The sequence below is a fragment of the Cetorhinus maximus genome, chromosome 13, assembly GCF_964194155.1.
Source record: "Cetorhinus maximus chromosome 13, sCetMax3.hap1.1, whole genome shotgun sequence".
NCBI classification, from domain to species: domain Eukaryota; kingdom Metazoa; phylum Chordata; class Chondrichthyes; order Lamniformes; family Cetorhinidae; genus Cetorhinus; species Cetorhinus maximus.
The window spans coordinates 47,719,744-47,738,885 of NC_135891.1; the positions used below are offsets into that span (position 1 = coordinate 47,719,744).

The 19,142-nt window shown below is 38.4% G+C and overlaps 1 protein-coding gene across 1 annotated transcript in view; it reads right to left on the reverse strand.

The window, feature by feature from the left end:
• Positions 1–10,400: 10,400 nt before the first annotated feature.
• Positions 10,401–19,142, reverse strand: part of tshz2 (teashirt zinc finger homeobox 2) — a 551,775-nt gene continuing 543,033 nt past the window's right edge. Inside the window, exon 4 of the transcript XR_013578446.1 lies at positions 10,401–11,325. The gene's annotated coding sequence lies outside the window, so the exon portion shown is untranslated. The remainder of the gene's footprint in view (positions 11,326–19,142) is intronic.

The following is a 19,142-nucleotide window of genomic DNA, read 5'->3' on the forward strand; positions in this document are numbered from 1 at the left end:
ATTGGAAAAAAAGCTAGCAACTAAACATTTCTAATGAAATTTAACGAAAAATCAACTAAAAATAAAACATCCAGCTATTAACCTTGGATCTGAATGGTCAAGTCATTGAACTTTATACTAAGATAACTCTCTAGTCAAAAGAACGACAGCTGAACATGGGAGTGGTTTACCTCTTTATGCCCTGATATGAGAGGGGGAAAATAAGATAGCAAAGGATATTTATGAGACTTTAATTTGTCCTTTCCTGGACAGATGCACACTGAACTGCTGTTTATTTTCAGCACTTTGTTTTTATTTAAGGAGAGAAGGGTAGAAATATAATCCTGACTGTAGCATTAAATGGGTGTTATCATAGTGGTCGCCTTTTATATGTCCTGTTTTAAATTCAATTCTATTAAAGTAAGTTGAACTGAATATTGTGGGGGCGGGTGGTGGTGGCAGCTGATTTCATACCATGCATATTGCGCTCCTGAGTTTCCACCCCAGTATGTGAGTTCCTACAGGGAAACCACTTAAAAGTACATGGAATACTCTAAAATACACAAGTGGAAAGAATTACTTACCATATTTGCTGCAGTTTAACCTCCAATGGTTGCTGCTCAATCTGAGGGGTGACTAAATCGGTACAAAATCTTACATTAGATACAGTTCTTATTTTACAGTTCCAAACATGAAGAGTGAATTTAAATTTTTGGTTGCTCTTTCAGGTGATGAACAGGCCATTTGAAGCATTCTTCAGTACTGAGAGTCCAGAGGGTAGTCCTCACACAGTTGCTCACAACTGTGGAGGCATGTCTCTAAACTGTACAGAAAACTGGGAACTAGCATGTTTAATTACTTTGATGAATTTCATGATCATTATGGTGCTTATCTTGTCTTTCTTGTTGGATTCTTATATAGTGCTGTGATGTTTTTCTACTTCTGTGTCAATATTGAACATTGAATGCAAGGGTATGATACAAGTCTGGTGCAAAGTAAAGCTGTCTTAACTGTGTCACAACAAATATCTTTAGTCCCATCCTCAAAATATCTGGTCTGCACTGAGTGCTGCTTTGGTTGCACAGAGTGTAAAGTGGGAGTTTGGTGAGGGAGGTTTTTTTTTCTTTTTTTAAACCTTTTTTTAGCCTCCAGTAGCTGGCTCTTACTTCGCTACAGGGGAATAAACTGATTGGTAAGTTATTCTACATATTCTAATTGTAATAAATAGTTTTTCAAATTACAGTGTGGCAGATCAGCTCGGCCAAGTGGAATGCACATCCTGCAGTATGTGGGAAGTCATGGATGCATCATGTGCCCTAGATGAATACATCTACAGGAAGTGTTACCAGCTGCAGAAGCTTTAGCTCTAGGTTTCAGAGCGCTTTGGTGGCTGGAGTCACTGTTCTGCATCTGCGAAGCTGAGAATTACATGGGTAGCACGTTTAGGGCGGTGGTCAAAGCGCAGATTTGGAGTATACAGGCAGAAAGGGAATGGGTGACCACCAGGCAGTCTAGGAGAACCAGGTAGGTAGTGCAGGAGTCTCCTGAGGATATATTTGCTAATCGGTTTTCCATTTTGAAAACTGGTGTCGGCAATGGTTCTTCAGGGGACTGCAGCCAGAGCCAAGCCTGTGTCACCATGCATGGCTCAGCTGCAGCTGAGAGGAGAAAAAAGAGTGGAAGAGTAATAGTGATGGGGAATTTGCTAGTCAGGGGATCAGACAGGCATTTTTGAGGCAGTAAACATGACTCCAGGATAGTGTGTTGCCTCCCTGCTGTCAAGGTCAAGGATGTCATGGAATGGCTGCAGGACATCCTTCTGGGAGAGGGTGGACAGCCAGAGGTCATGGCTTACAATGGCAAGACACATAAGAGGGATGAGGCCCTGAAAGCTGATTTTAGGGAGTTAGGAAGGAAATTAAAAAGCATGACCTCAAGGGCAGTGATCTCAGGATTACTCCTAGTACCATGTGCTAGTGAGCATAGGAATAAGAGGATTGATCAATTGAACACATGGCTGGAGATTTGGTGTAGGAGGGAGGGCATCAAATTTCTGAGGCATTGGGACTGGTTCTGGGGCAGGTGGGGCCTGTACAAGCTGGACAGGTTACACCCTAACAGGACTGGGACTAATATCCTTGCAGGGAGATTTGCTAGTGCTGTTGGGGAGGGTTTAACCTAGCTTGTCAGTGGGATGGGGACCTGAGGAGTTGCTCAAATTGGAAAGAAGTAAAGCTGGCAACGGGAAATAGAAAAGTAGCAAGAGAAATTAGAAGGCAGGCGAAACAAAGGCAAGCATCAACTAAACTTAGAATGCAGAATAATGTCAAAAAGACAACGTTAAGGGCACTCTACCTGGATGCACGTAGCATTCACAACAAAGTAGATGATTTCAAGACACAAATACAGGTAAATGTGTATAATCTAATTGCCATTACAGAAACATGGCTACAGGGTGACCAAGGCTGCGAACTGAATATTCAAGGATATAGGAAGGACAGGCAAAAAGGAACAGGAGGTGGTGTTGCACTGATAAGGGATTGGATCGGTACATTAGTAAGGGTGGATTTCAGATCGGAAGAACAAAACATGGAATATTTTTGGGTGGAGCTAAAGAACAGCAAAGGACAGTAAACATTGGTAGGAGTTGTTTATTGTCCGCCAAACAGCCGTGGTAGTGTAGGACATGGGATGAATCAGGGGATTAGAGAAGCATGGGTAATAGAGTAATTATGGGTAATTACTTCAACCTGCATATAGACTGGGTAAACCTAATGAATGCTGTGGAGGATGAGCTTCTGGAGTGTGTTAGGGATAGTTTTCTAGAGCAGTATGTTAAGGAACTGACTAGAGAACAGGCTGTTTTCGATCTGGTATTGTGTAATGAGAAAGGGCTAATTAATAATCTTGTTGTAAAAGAACCTTTCGGGATGAGTGACAATGATATGATAGAATTTTACATTATGTTTGAAAGTGAGGTAGTTCAATCTGAAGACAGGGTGTTAAATTTGAACAAAGGAAATTCTGAAGGTATAAGGGGCAAATTGGCTGAGGTGGATTGGGAAAATACATTAAAAGGTATGACGGTACATAGGCAATGGATAGTCTTTAAATAATTATTACATACTTTACAGCAATTATACATTCCTTCAAGGCGCAAAAACCCAAAAAGAAAAGTCAGTCAACCGTGGCTAACGAAGTTAAGGATTGTATAAGGTTAAACGAAAAGGCCTAAAACTTTGCCAGAAATAGTAGTAAACCTGGGGATTGGGAGGATTTTAGAATACAACAAAAGGAGGATCAAGAAACTGATAAAGAAAGGGAGGATAGAATATGAATGTAAACTAGCAAAAAAAAACCCCATAAAAACGGGCTATAAAAGCTTCCATAGGCCTGTAAAAAGGAAATGTTTGACTAAGACAAATGTGGATCCATTACAGGCAGAGTCAGGAGAATTTATAATGGGGAATAGGGAAATGGCAGAGAAGCTAAATGATTACTTTGTGTCTGTCTTCACTGAGGAAGATACAAGAAATCTCCCAGAATTAGAGATCAAGGGGACTAGGGGGAATGAGGAATTGAAGGAAATTAGTATTGCAAGAAGATTATTTTGGAGAAATTAATGGGACTGAAGGTTAATTAGTCCCTGGGACCTGATTCTACATCAGAGTGTTGAAAAAGGTAGCTATAGAGATAGTGGATGCATTGGTGACCATCTTCTAAAATTCTATAGATTTTGGAATGATTCCTGCAGATTGGAAGTTAGCAAATGTCACTCTTCTATTTAAGAAGGGAGGAAGAGAGAAAACAGGGAGCTACAGCCCTGTTAGCCTTGACCAGTAGTAGGGAAAATGCTATAATCTATTATAAAGGGTGTGATAAATGGACATTTGGATAATAATGATCTGATTGGGCATAGTCAACATGGGTATATATGGGAAATCATATTTGACGAAGCTGTTGGAGATTTTTTTGAGGATGTTACTAGTAGAATTGATAAAAGGGAGTCAGTGGATTTAGATTTTCAGAAGGCTTTTAATAAAGTCCCTCACAGAAGGTTGATTAGCAAAATTAATGCACATGGGATAGGAGGCAATATACTGGCATGGATTAAGGATTGGCTAACAAGCAGAAAACAGAGTGTAGGAATAAATAGATCATTCTTGCATTTGCAGGCTGTGACTAGTGGGGTACCGCAAGGATCAGTACTTGGGGCCCCAACTGTTCACAATATATATTAACAATTTCAATGTGGGAACCAAATGTAATCTTTCCAAGTTTGCAGATGACACAAAGCTAGGTCGGAATGTGTGTTGTGAGGAAGATGTAAGGTGGCTTCAAAAGGACTTGGACAGACTTAGTGAGTAGGCAAGAACATGGTAGATGGAATATGATGTGGAAAATGAGTTTATCCACTTAGAAGGAGGAATGGATGTGCAGAGTATCTCTTAAATGGTGAGAGATTAGAAAGTGTAGATGTACAAGGGGTCCTGGGTGTCCTTGTCCACAAGTCACTGAAAGCAATTAGGAAGGCTAATGGAATGATAACCTTTATCACAAGAGGATTTGAGTACAGAAGTAGTGAAGTCTTGCTTCAATTATATAGAAGCTTAGTTAGACTGCACCTGGAGTACTGTGTGCAGTTTTGGTTCCCTTACCTCCGGAAGGATATTATTGTCATAGAAGGGATTGCAACGAAGGTACACCAGACTTGTTCCTGGGATGGCGGGGCTGTCCTATGAAGAGAGATTGGGGAAACTGGGCCTGTATTCTCTAGAGTTTTGAAGAATGAGTGGTGAACTTATTGAAACCTACAAAATACTTAAAGGGGTAGACAGGGTAGATGCAGGTAAGATGTTTCTCCTGGTTCGGGAGTCTAGAATCAGGGGACATAATTTCAAACTAAGGGGGAAGCCACTTAAGACTGAGATGAGGAGAGTTTTTTTTTTACTCAGGATTGTGATTATTTGGAATTCTCTACCCCAGAGGGCTGTGGAAACTCAGTCATTGAGTATGTTTAAAACAGAGATTGACAGATTTATAAATATCAATGACATAAAAGGGGTATGGGGATAGTTTGGGAAAAAGGCCTTGAAGTGGATGATCGGCCATGATCATATTAAATGGCGGGGCAGACTCGACGGGCTGAGTGGCCTACGCCTCCTATGATCCTATGTTCCTAGCTCCTATTGCATAGTGTTAATGTTTCCATTTCAAACACTGGCCATGTTGGTGACTACTTTGAGTGGAATGATGAATTCGAGTATACTTACCAGCAGTTCTGTGGTGCAGTCTTAATCTCACTAGAATGAAATTGAAACTGGCTGAGCCAATTTTGTTTACAGCCTTCAAAAAGTGGATGTTGTAGCCTAAAAACATGTGCTTGATTAAAATCCAGGTCTTAAGATAATTTGCTACCCAGTCCCTCTGGAAGCCTGTTCTACTTTGTAAGTGCTATTAGTGTTACAATATTGTGAATACTCACGTGATGCTGTTTGGAGTTATTCACTTTATCTTGTATGTTGCTTTTCATTAACCAGATCACATGCATGTGTGTTTAAGCAGCTAAACTAATTTAATATTTGAAACATCATTGGCTTGACATCAGCTATCAGAGATAGGAGGCTGCCATTTCATCTTTCTGGCTGGATTCGAAACAAGCACCTAAAGGCAATAGGACAATTTTTAAGTAAGGACATTTTTTCAAGGATAAAGTTAAGGTATATTGACCTAGAAATAGCAGCCAGGCACATTCTGGGTGATGGATGCTAGGATGGGGGGAGGCGGTAGCGTAGTGATATTGTCACTGGGCTGATATTCCAGAGACCCAAGGTAATGCTCTGGCGGCCCAAGTTTGAATCCCACCATGGCATTTGGTGAAATTTGACTTCAATAAAAATCTGGAATTGAAAGATGACCATAACACTATTGCCGATTGTTGTAAAAACCCATTTGGTTCACTAATGTTCTTTCTGCTGTCCTGGTCAGGTCTACATGTGACTCCAGATCCACATTGCATGGTTGGCTCTTAAAATGCTCTGAACAAGGGCAATTAGGGATGGACAATATATGCTGGTCTTGCCAGCGATGCCCAAATTCCATGGAACAAATGCTTAAAAAAAAGAATGTTATGCGAAGATTACTGAGGTGACAGAAAAGTGTCTCTGGAGTGCAGAGGTGAGAGTTGAATCATAGTGACGTGGGAATATAGAAATAATCTGGAATGTTGTTGGTTGCCTTTTTAAGGATTAGTTTTATCAATGCAAACTTTTTCTTCATGGAATCAGGTAGCTGAGAGTGGGATCATGTTAGGCTGCATGTTATCCTGCCGTCTACATTTCTCATCATTATTGTTTCGTATAGGGTCATTGAATGTTTTAAAAGCTGAGTTAGATAGATTCTTGATCAACAAGGGAGTCAAAGGGGATAGACAGGAAAGCAGAGTTGAGGCCACAATCAGATCAGCCATGATCTTGTCAGAGCAGACTCAAGGGGCCGAATGACCAACTCCTACTCTTCTGAATTTGTATGTTCACATGTGTGTCCGTATGAAGTGGCTAGATAAGTTGAAGTACTTTCTCTTATCCCATTTTTCTAATGTTCTTATAAAGACAACACCAATGACTAAATGTCATTCTTAAAATTCTTGGTAAACATTACCCACTCTTGAATAACACCAGCAAAGGTGACAAAAATGCTTCCTTTGAATTAAAAGTTGCTTAATTCAAATGATCTGATTGTCAACACTGAGTTCCTATTTTGCTATGTTGTGGTATTTGTTTAGTATAAATAATGGGTAAATTGAAAATTTTGTAGTGCAAAAATGGCTGAATTATCAAGGGTAGCATATGTATGTATGTACATAAACTACGAAGTATGTGCAGCACAGAATAAACTGATATTGGTGTATTATTTGGGTGACATCGATATGAAGTAAATCTATGAAGGAAAGCTCAAGATGTATTCGCTTTGGTTAAGTTAGGCCCTTCCATTGACTTATTTTATATTGCTAAAGTTAGTGACAGCAATAAATCAATTGTTTTATAATACATAAACATTTTTATACATTTATGAATGAACATGTTTCTTTAAAAATTGTTTATTGGCTAACTCAAGCATAAGTGAACACCAGCTCAATCAAAATCTGGCCCCATGTGAAGGCCGGAAGACGATAAATATATGTGTAGATAAATGCATGCTATTGCACAAACGTGGATGAGCATAAATCAACAGGTCCTTGGAGTTTTCATTGTTTTAAAGTGGCTCTGCTCTACACTTATTGCACATTTAAAAGATGAACCAAAGAGGAAGAAATTAACTTTAAAAAGTTAATTCTGGCATAATTTGTTCTGAAGATATTTACGGGGTTAGTAAGCATGCAGTTTGTGTACTGAGGTTACTGGCTCTTGATTCCTGCAAATTAAAGAGCTGGAACTGAGGGGCAGTAACAACATGAGCTTCACAATTAACCTTTAGAGTAAAACCCTGAATGATTTCAGAGCAAATGGCACAGAAAGGAATGTGTTTTTTTAAACAAGTACAATCCGCAGCCCACATCCTCAAAAAAAAACTAAAGAAAAATATGGAGCAATTTTTTGGAGGATGAGTTTAAATATTTTAAATCCAGATTTTTAGTCAGTTCAAGATCACAACACAAAACTACACATGACTAGTTACTCATGAACAGAAGCTCTGCTCAAAGAGGCCACAGGAATGATTAATGTGGGAAATAAAATTATTTTCTTGTTGTGATACAGGTTGTCTGAGATTGTGTTCAATGCATATTGATAGGTCAAGGAATCTAGAGCTTTAACCAGGGGATTATTTGATGAATCAGGGTGCAAGATGGTAACATTATATACTGGTCACTCACTATTTATATGTCAGTAAAAGTAGGTTTCACAACAAATTCATCTAACTCCACTTTAAGGGGCATCATCACCAGAAATTAGAATTTTTTTTTGGTTGTCAATACATAACATTTTAATTATGCCATTATTTTAACATTTTGTTATGATATTGTTTTAGTACTAAGTCTGCACAAAGTTGTTTCCTTTAAAAATCATTACTTTAAATGTAATTTTCAAGTCATCATTTTGACCAACCAACCTAAGTGATTTAGATGAAAATGTTGCTTGCTCTATCTGATCCTTCCCTTTTGTTCCCAGAAGACTAGTTGACCTGGGATGTCCAGTCATCCTAATCAGAATTCTGATGATGAAGACCAACAGATCTGCTGGCTTTTGATTAGATCTGATAATGTTATAAAAATGCATCTGGGTACATCCTGATTTCTTTGGCTGTTTCCTCCTTTGACCTTCTGGACTCTGCAAAGTCCATTGAGTATGATCATTTACTTTGCATTTCCCTATTTGTTGTATAATTGGTTTGTTACTTTATAATATGGTTATTGGCCCAATTGTCAATGCGCATGTATCTTGTGCAGGATAATAACCCAAGTTTAAGTTTTTATGTGGAGGTGATTCACCATTACTTTTAAAAAATACAATCACAGTTTCCATACATACTTTTTAACTTTGTGACAGTTGAGGAAATATGTATAAGCGTAGCCAAAGGAGTGAGTATAATAGCATCAGAAACTCTTCAACTCTTCTCATGGGATTTTAGCACTAGTGTCATTTGTAGTGGTACTGGTTTTCTTCCCATAATAAATCAGGAAGTTTCTCCTTACAGGAGTACTATGTTTGCAGATGAGATTCTCATTAGAGTGTCACCACAGTCCTTAAAGTGTTAATCCATCTTCCTTGCCCAATATAAATCATCTTAAAGTGTCAGTATAAGAAATGTGAAAACCACGGAGTTCAACAGAATTTTTGTTGGCGGTAAAGGCAAGCGTTATTTCTTTTACATGAGGGGTGATCGGGTGAGGTTGGTCATATTGGGTGAAGATTCAATGCACCTTAAAACTTGATCAACCTCTGCCAATTATAATCACTTGGTTTGGATTTCTTTTTTGGTGAAAATGATACCTGTCCTATGGAAGTAATAAACTGATGCAACAACAGCATCTTGTATTTATATAGTGCCTTTAATATAGTAAATGTTAATTATATGCAGGCTCACATATGAAACCAGCCTTTTGGTAGCTAGGGAACCATACCTCAGTTACAATCCTAGTGAAGGCAATTTATTACCTTAGTAATATCACCTGTCTCCACCCTTGCCTCAGCTCATCTTCTGCTGAAACTGTCATTCACATTTTATCTCCAGATTTGACTATTCTAATGCTCTTCTGACTGGCCTCTCATCATCCACCCTCCCACCCTGGTCCCATGCAAAATGCTGCCGTCCATATGCTAACATGCATAAAGTCTCATTCATCCATCACTCCTGTGCTTTTGACCTACACTGGCTCCTGGCCCACCAACGCTTCACTATTAACATCCTCATCCATGTGTTCAAGTCTCTTTTGTGTCTTTGCTCCTCCCCAACTCTGTAACCACTACCCCTCCAACCCTTGAGAACTAAACATTTCTCCAAATATGGGCTGGGATTTTCCGGCCCTGTCACGGGCAGGACCCGCCATGGGTCTGGCGACGCCCCTACCATAAATCCATTGACCTGTGGTGGGATCGGAAGATCCCGGCGGCAGGCGGATGCAGATAATCCCACCCATGGCCCCTTGCACAGCCCCTTCTCCTCCACCCCACCCCCCACCACCACCACCTATTGTTGACTGTGCCTTCAGTCATCTAGCCATAAGTTCCCTAAACCTCTCAGTTTCTCGACTTCTCTATCAGCCTTTGAGACTGGACTTAAAACATAGCTCTTTGACCAAATATTTGATCACCTGCACTAAAGTCACCTCTTTGGCTTGGCCTCAATTCTCCCCTGGTATAATAACTGAAGTGTTTTGGAATATTTTGTTAAAGATGCTATATAAATTTAAGTTGTTGTTTTTGACTTCTTCTGATTTTTCACCCAATGCTTGGAACTGCGGCCATTTGAATTCAAAATGCAAGGCTCTCTGCAAACAGATTATGTCCACTGCAAATTCCAGAATGAGATTCATCCATGCGATAATTGTCTTGCCAGATTGTAGCTACAATATAATTCTACCTGGAGTAGTCATTATATAAAGCCTGATTTACAATATCGCCCTACCTACAAAAGTGTGACTATAATATTCATGAGGTAATCAGCTTGTGAAAAAGTGGGAGGTGGCAGATGGGTTATCTGTAACAGAACTGTATTGGACCAGTCCAATCCTATAGAACACCATCTATCATGGACTGACATTAATAAGCACTAGGAAGGTTTCTAAATCCCAAACTACCCTGACCCGATTGCTGAAAGAGACAGAAGGAAAGTATGCAAGGAAGTGTGAGTTGTCACTGTAAATCATATAGAAAAATAAGCATTGAACAGTACTCAAAAAACACACAAGAAAGCAGTTTCTTCAAATGTCCTTACAGAGTTTATTTAGCCTGATGTAGAAAGATCAGAAACAGTTCATTTTCATAAAGCATAAAAAGAGCACTTTTTGTTCAGAGTTGTGCTTGGAAAAAATCTAAATATATATTTTTTAATCATATAAATAGTTCTCTTTAATAAGTGCATCAGTTTGTTTTTCTTTATACATATCCACTTTTTTCTGTATTGTAGGTCATTATCATTGGAGAACCCAGTCTGACAAAAATGAGCCTTTTTTGGGGCTTGTGTCTCAGTGGATCAACACTACAAGCAGTTTCAACTTAAAAATTCAATACAGACAGTACAGGAATGACTGTACTAAAACAAAAGGCAGTGTGTCACAAATTATACACCAGTTAAATTTCAGATAATGAATAGGTTTCAACCAATAAAAAAAGTTACAATAGTGATAAACAATTTCCATTCAGTACAAGACTATAACCTTGGACAATTCTATTCAATGCCAGGAAATAGTTTTTCAATTTTATTTAAAAAATAATTACTTGGTGGAAATGCAAGAAAACTTCATTTTTTTGGGAAGTCAGTGCATAAATATATGGCTGGCATTTTCTCTCAATTTCCAATGTTGTTTTGCTATTTAATAGTTTACATTTACTCATTTATTTCTTTCATATACTGATTAAAAGATGCAATAAATAAGTACTAAATCAAAGCACGAGAAGCCCTCATTTGCGGTCTCTGCTTTCTAAACATTTACATGATACTCTTCTGAGGCATATTAGTGGATTTTACCTATCAATGGTTTTGAATCATATGAAATTGTATGCAATTGGGTACCTCAGAATAATGTGACTTTGACTTTGACTTGGCCAATTTTCTTGTGATTATCGCCAGATTGGAAAAGCCAAGTTCAATCCAAAGTCTTTCTATGCCATTTAAACTGTTCAGAAGCTGAAAGCCAAAAAGTAGAACAGCATTTAACAAGGTAAATAATCTGTACAACAAAATAAGTGGAACATTATATCAAAAGAACGGCCAACAGAACGTGAAACCATAGTCCCTATCAGACTTGGGGCTGAATATTTTACATGTTCATACAGTGCTTCATGTCTTTGTCATAAAAATTGAAGTGCAGTTTCTTCTAATTCCTCTAAACAATGTAGCTCCCCTGCAACTGTTCCTCCCCTGCACTGCCCCTCCCCCCGCCCCACCCCACCCCACCCCCAAGCCTTTGGGCTCCAATTAATGTGAATATACAACTGGATTTAAAAAAAAATGTAAGAATATTTATATACAGCATGCAGTTGAGTTATAAAATGTCTGAATAAGTATTAGCAGGCTATATATAGACATAATTAAATTATATGGATACATAAAGTAACTGGAGGACTACTGTTATCAGCCATTTTGAAATATCTCCAGTTATTTTTACATAAAGAGAAACGCTTAAAAAAAGTTCTCAGACTTAACCGTTTAATTGCTCCATTGTCTCTGTTGAGAAGCTTCTAATATAAGACAAAGCTCTGGTTGTCCTTATTTAGTATTTAAATTTTTTTTTTACATGACCTGATTATGTTTAATTAATTTTAATGTTTTGAGCGGGCTAGTTGTCTTTCTTTCACAAAACAACGCACACACCGGCATGAAATTTTATTCAGCACATGAACATGGAAGAAAAAGAACTCAATCGGCGGGTTCTTGTAGTCCTTTTGCTTTTCCAAATCTGTCTGAATTTGTGCTGGTATTATTTACATTAATGTGGTAGCAACCTCAGTACCTGGGGACAGGCCAATCTCAGGTACAAGATGTGGCTAAAGATTCAGTTTCTCGAGTATGAACAAAAGTTGTTAATTACTCAAAAAGCCCACCTACAATTAAATACTCTTTATAACTATTGATGGCAGCATAATAGTAATATTACCATCTTATTTTAGTCTTTGCATTACTAACTAAGTCACTTTATTTTCCATCTATACAGTACTGTACTTTCTCCTTTTTGCATAACTCCTTCGTAACCAGCAAATAGTATCAGAAGACTTAACAGTTAGTTTGTTGGTATCTAATTCTAATTTTGAACAATGCAGATACCAGAGCTATTGGGCAGTATCCAGATATTGTAGGATATTTCTTTGTAACATGTTATAATAGTTCTCCCTGTGCCTGGTTCCAGCTATTTTAATTATACTGAAACTATACCCTAGCCCTTATCCTTCATCATCTTTAAATCTAACAATTAGAATCAATGTACAATTAAATAATGGAACATGGGCACCATGTTTTCATAATCTCCTATCCAATTTTAGGCAATTAGCACTTATTTTTGCATGGTTTATTTTTCAATTCAAGTTTTCTCCATTTCAGTGGAGGACTCGTGGCTGGCTGCCTTGGCAGCTGAAGGATTAGTTCTTTTTTTTGGCTGTGTGTCCTTGCAACTGATGTCAAACATCCGGGTCTTATATATATGCAAATGTACTATTATTGGGAATCAGAGCTGCTCTTCACTAGCTAAGTTCACAAGCTGCACATTTTTGAACGACTCTACTTCAGAGTACGGTCTGGAAGTGAATTGCAGACTTTATCCCACCCTGCACTTAGAAATCAATGGGACTACATGGAACAATACTTGTAATGATCCTTGTTTCCCAGGACACCCATGCAAATGGCAGAGCTGCTCTCATATCTGTGCACAAATAATAGGCCAAACCTAGTAAAGGGCATATTACATGCTAAAAATGAAATCTATGCTTGCCAAATCTGCCTTACTTCCTTTTCTGAAATTTTGGAACTTGCATAATGTCAACTGGCAAAATTAAAGCACTGGATGTGGGCTGGGCAGGATACCTTGGCAGTGGGAGTCAATGTTGCATGCAGATAGAAAGAACTTTAAGATGACAGAGCTGGACACTTTTGGGCCATGACCGTCTGTGCTGTGACCTGGCTTTTTCGATCCGTAACCAAAGGCTTTCAATCTGAAGGAGAAAGGGATCTAAAGTAAAAGATCCAATGTGCCCTAATTAAATTCAATAGAATTTAACTTTGTAGCAAAGGCCTTCTCAAATTGTCAATGACTAACACGGTCATTGAAAAGTCAGTGGAGTTGATTCTTGTCAGCGCCTTTTGCTTCACATGTTATTTATTTAAAGTTGCAGCACCCCCAGCAGCTTGAATCTGTGACCTGAACGTATTTACCAAGTTCATTTTATCCTTTCAATAATCCTATCTTTTTATGTTCAAATGTGGACATAGTTAAAGATTGCTGGCATGGATCAAATGTTATTTGTAAACAGGCCTGATGGCAACTAGGACGGAAGCCACAGCACAGCCATGAGAGTGAAGTACTGGACTGACGGGCTCTTTTAGTTACATGCTCCTAACCATCAGCACGAGTGTAAACAGAGGCTTGCTGTCAAAATGATTTGGTAACTCACAAGTTGAAGCTTTTAATTTAACAATCTAGGCAATGGAATTGAAAAAGAATCAATTTTTTTTGGTGGAGGATGAATGCACTCCATAATTACATTCAAAACTCCTATTTAAAATGAAGTTCTACTGGCTTTACTGAATACTTTAGTTGAAACATTCTGGGTGCTCCATTAAAAAAAAAATGGTGGGTAACTGGAATCAAAAGCCTCCTAAAGTACAATTTTCATAATTTTAATCCACTTTATTTTGGAGGAAAGCCAAAAAAAAAAATCAAACGACTGCAGTCATATTGGCAAGCATCTAAGGGATTTGCAACATAAACATGGTAAACATATGGAATCCAGGCAAAAAGCTGATCAGTTGGAGTTTCTGGGTCGAAAGAGGAACAACATTTCACTTTACTGAAGTGTTTAAGATGGCTGTAGTTTTAATTTCTCACTTGTGTACAAATGAGGTATTCAGCCAAGTAGCATCCTTTCTAGCAGGACACATGTGTCCAGCTGCATGACGCCACAGACAAAAGGAGTGAAGGAACTTTCATTTCCACTTCAGGTTGCAATATTAAATAAGTCAAACCACAACCGTATCATCAAAGCACTCCTTGGTCGAGTGCATCTTTCCCTCCTGCCATAAAAAATATAACTTGCTTCATGCTTTTCATGTCAAAACTGCATTTTAACTGCTGTTTTTGATACCCATAAGCGAATTCCATAAGCTGCCCCGTAGCTTTTGCAGTTATTGTTACTTGCAAAGTGTAATGGATGATTGATTGATAGACGAGTGCTGACACATCAATGAAGCTATTTCGACCAGCATCTCTATCAAATGATGCGCGGGGTATATTTTCTGCCCACGCCTCATTACCTCAGAATGACATTTCTGAAACTTCATTTTCTTTTTTTTCCTTCTCCCCAAAGCATGATACTTTTATATTCTGAACCTGGCTGTGCGTGCCCTGAGAAATGCAATTTTGCTATTATGTCCAACTGGAGTTTGACTGACACAGTCCCTGGGAGGTGAATGACAGATTTTTTATGCTGGGTTTAAGAGGGCTACAGAATTTATTTTGTAATACAAAAGACTGAAAGGCTTTCCTGTCAGGCATCATTCAGTCACAACCCACCACGAGATTCTCCTGTGCTCGTTTCTCTGTGTCTAACCTCCCCAGTCTACTCCCCAGGTCTGCACAAGACACAGAACAATCAAATCCATCTGCTGTCTGCCCGCCTTGATCTTCACCAGTGGACAAGGATTTCTTTGCCCCTAAGGACTCTATCCACTCTGAATTATACAGGATAAGGAGGTGATTTCTACAATAGAAATATACAATAACTGTGCTAGTAGTCAGTTGTATTAAAGCAAAATGAGATTTGTGGCTCTAGAATTTTCAGCGATGGCTGATTTTATTGAATTGTTATTGAACATGGTCACAAAGCATCATATAACCTTCAGACGTAAAGAGGCATCTAGGCTCTGTGGCGATTCAATGATAAAACTTAAAATTATATACAATGCTCAATTAAAGAGGATGGATGAAAGCACAACAAAGGGAGAGGGCTGCACAGCAATAGAATGCCAGCATGAGCCAAGCCGAGATAAAGTCATGGGATTAACTCCTTAAGGGACTGGACTTGTTGGTGGGGAGGGGGGCATAAATCGGTGACTTTCAATTCAGGCAGTAGATGTAAGCAGAGTGGAGTTGAATGTTCTTGAGAAAGTGCTAGCCTCGGCCAAAACTGGTGGCAAGAAGAGCAATCCAAAAGCAAAAGAAATTATATGAAACAAATGGCTCAGTCAATGATTCCAAATATCAAAATAAAGATGTTACTTTTCTCCTGTTTAAAATTAAAAGATGATTGTACCTTTCTCTTTGCTTCTCCTCTGCCGTATATTTCCCTTTGGCCAGGGTATCAAACTGTTTGCAAGGCTCTGCCTATGGCTCTCAAATAAATGGCACTCAGTAAATGACAACTCAGATATGTACATGGTGAAATTGATCATGGGTGATGTGTCTTCTGGGTTTTTCCTTTCTTACTCTGGGAAGTGTTTTATTTTTTCTCAATGCATCGTGTAACAGCTCTGTAATTATCAGGAACCCAGTGCGAAAAGATTGGTGGGTCTGGCCCTATTTTACCCCTGTTATACAGTGTGTTGATACACTAACATGGTTTGTTACTGGGCTGGATGATTAACAAGATATTTTGAATTACAATCACAGCTCTTTTGTGTTTCCGAAAAAACTATCTTCCAACTACCTCTACCACTGTACACAAGATCCAGAAAAATGATATTACAGCTAGCCTAAAAGTTGGATTGCACACAAATGAGACTGCAGCATCCACAATCTGCACCTTTGGTCGGTAGAAGTGATCCGCTGGCCTTTTGTTTACTATTGGAGATTAGCAGACACTAGTTGCAGGCCCTGAGACAGCTCGCTAGCCCTAAACAGAATAATGATCAGCCAGCTTGGATGCCAGCACAGGCAGTAGTAAGGTTGAGAGTTGGGAAGGGGGGGAGTGGGGATAGGGAGGAGGCAAGGGAGGTAGTTGGGGGTTGGAGGAAAAAGAGGAGTTAGGAGTGGGATAGGGAATGGTGACTGGCATTGGGTCAAAATTATAATGTGGAACCAAGGAGCACTCCTAAATAATAATTAAAAAGAATTCTAATAAAGTATTTGTTAAACAAATGAGTCTCTAAGATATGACCACTGGAGGGCCTCATTCTAGAACATTATTCTTAATAGTTTCTACATCTAATATTAGTGTAGTCCATTCAACCCAAGTAAATTCACCTATTGAGTAGTTATGCTGTAGGAAAACCTGCCATGGTTACATATTACATAGCTACAACTGCTCAGATTTGCAATGAACTGACATTTAAATTCAAAGGACTTTTAAATTAGCACTAGATTTCCAGGTAATGACTTGAGCAGAAACCTGGAAGCTCTGAGTTATACTCTCAACATTTATCATTACCTGTGATCCACTAGTTAGTTAGGTTGAAAGCCAAAAGGATGGAAGCTCTCATTCTGTGCTGGCTCCAATGGCCATTATGACCCAGGTAAATAAGGTTGAGGGCACTGTTGGAAGCTTAGATTTTCATACTGTCGGGGGCTATCAATGGTGGGAGTAGTATGTGGTGCTTCTGAGACCACATTATTTCATCAATGTGAAATCATCAGCAGACAATTGGATTTATTCCTGTGACTATTGTATTGAATAGCCAAATCTAAACCATCCAGTCAGACACTTACATATATGCTGTCAAGTGAAGTCGTTAGAGGCTATTTTTGTATGATTTGGGAATATCTGATTAAATATGATGAATTATACTGGCGTTTCAAATGTTTAATAAGATTACCAGCTATGAAGTTCAAGTGATAAATGTAGGAATCATGAGGCAATAAATAGTTGTTGTGCACAGATCAAACACCACAACTGCATCATTCAGTCACATGCTCCCAGCCATCAGCAATGGGATTTTACTGATGTCTAAACTCTTTATTTATGTAAGAAGCTGTTTTGTTTGCAGATTATGCTAATGGATTCCTACTTTTATTACCATTATGTTACTTAAATTTATAAGAAATAAATAACAAATTGAGCCCCTTGTGAATATTGTGCTTGCTCCAAGACCAGGATTCTCAAAAGCAAATTGTCATTTTGAGCCAAAAACTAAAGGACTTGTTTTTAATTGACATATATCATCAAATTAGCCTGATTACATAATCCAGAGCAGTGTTGTGAATGGTTACTGACCTACATAATATAATAATAAAAAGCTTTGCAGTTATGTTTTAATATATCACGACACTGCTCCTGATCAATCAGAAGCAACGGCCACTAATGTGACAAAGAGATCATTATTGAGACCTATATCTGAGTATGGGAGTTGGGGGTGGGGTTGACCTGCAATTTTGTCTGCTACATGTGATAACAAAAGACCCGATCCAGCATAAGTATTGACCAGATTGATGTGTAGTGTGGGATTTTTTTTTGCATTAAACATTCCTTTTTAACATTTCTTGGGGCTTCTTCTTCGTCAGAACACTCAAAATCCTTTACCTATTAAGGGCAGCTGGGGCTAAAGAGATCTACTTATACAAGGAGCAAACTCTCTCACAAACAATATTAAAGCATACAATCATATTACTATTAATTACAGGAAGTATAAAAAAGGATGCAACAGTATGGAATATTGAAGTGGTACTTGACATATGATGTCCTGGTTACACATGGACAAGGCTTAATAGTGGCAGATGTGGTTATCTTAGACAGAAAGAAATGGGAGTAGATTTTTCAAATTGCAGCCTGGAAATTGGAGCTGAAGATTGGCCATCTGTGTACAAACCACCTAACTTTGATTACTGTAATAGGCAACCAATCTACAACGGCCAAGGAGTAAGTTGGAAATCCACCATGTGGCAAATTTGGAGTGTGGGCCACAGAAAGAACATGATTTTTACACATCATGTGTGTGCATTTTTTTTTGGAAATAGTTTTGGTAAGAAAAAAGAACTTTAGCACTGAGAATTCTACAATGTAGAAGTTGCATATTATTGCAAAGTTATAGTGTATAATAGAGATGAAAAAGAGTCATGCATAGCCTCAGATCTGAAATGATGACATGGGCAGCAATGGAGTCAAGTGTTTCTGGGAGTTGCATACTACAGATCCCTTTGGTCTCAGGGAAACCAGTTTTATCAAAAGAAAATAGAAAAAGGGCATCAAACATATTTTTAATAAAGTAGGAAAAAACAGGCTATGTACTAATTTGCAACCTCTGTGCAATACTGGTCTGCTTTCCTTGGCCTATGGCTAAAATTAATCCTTAGACTTCATCAGTAAAAAGAAATGAGAAACCCAACGAATATCACAGAGCTTTTTAGACATTATAGTGGTAGAACTTATCTCTTGCAACTTCAGATCAAGCCAAAGCACACAATTGCAACAGACAAAATTGAGAAAAGCTTAATTTGAAATGATCATTAATAATAAACTGTGGTATAAAGTGGATACATGCCAGTGAGCATCGAAACAAAACCATCCCATTTTCTACACAGACCTCACAAGCCCAGGGCACCTGCATTTATAAAATCAGACTTTTCTGAGTGGGTTATGTTCTTCATAAACTAAAGCTTGCCAATGTACATCCTCTTTACCATCAGTGTTGTATCTCAGGGGAGTGTTATAAGCTTGGTGGGTTAACACTGACTTGTACAAGATTGATTGGTCTTAATAATAAAAAAAAGTCTTTGAACATTCCAAAAATAAAAATTACACTAAAAAAGCTGACACATTTGTCCAGCCGTGTTGAATAAACTGAATACCTGATGTGTATGCCTG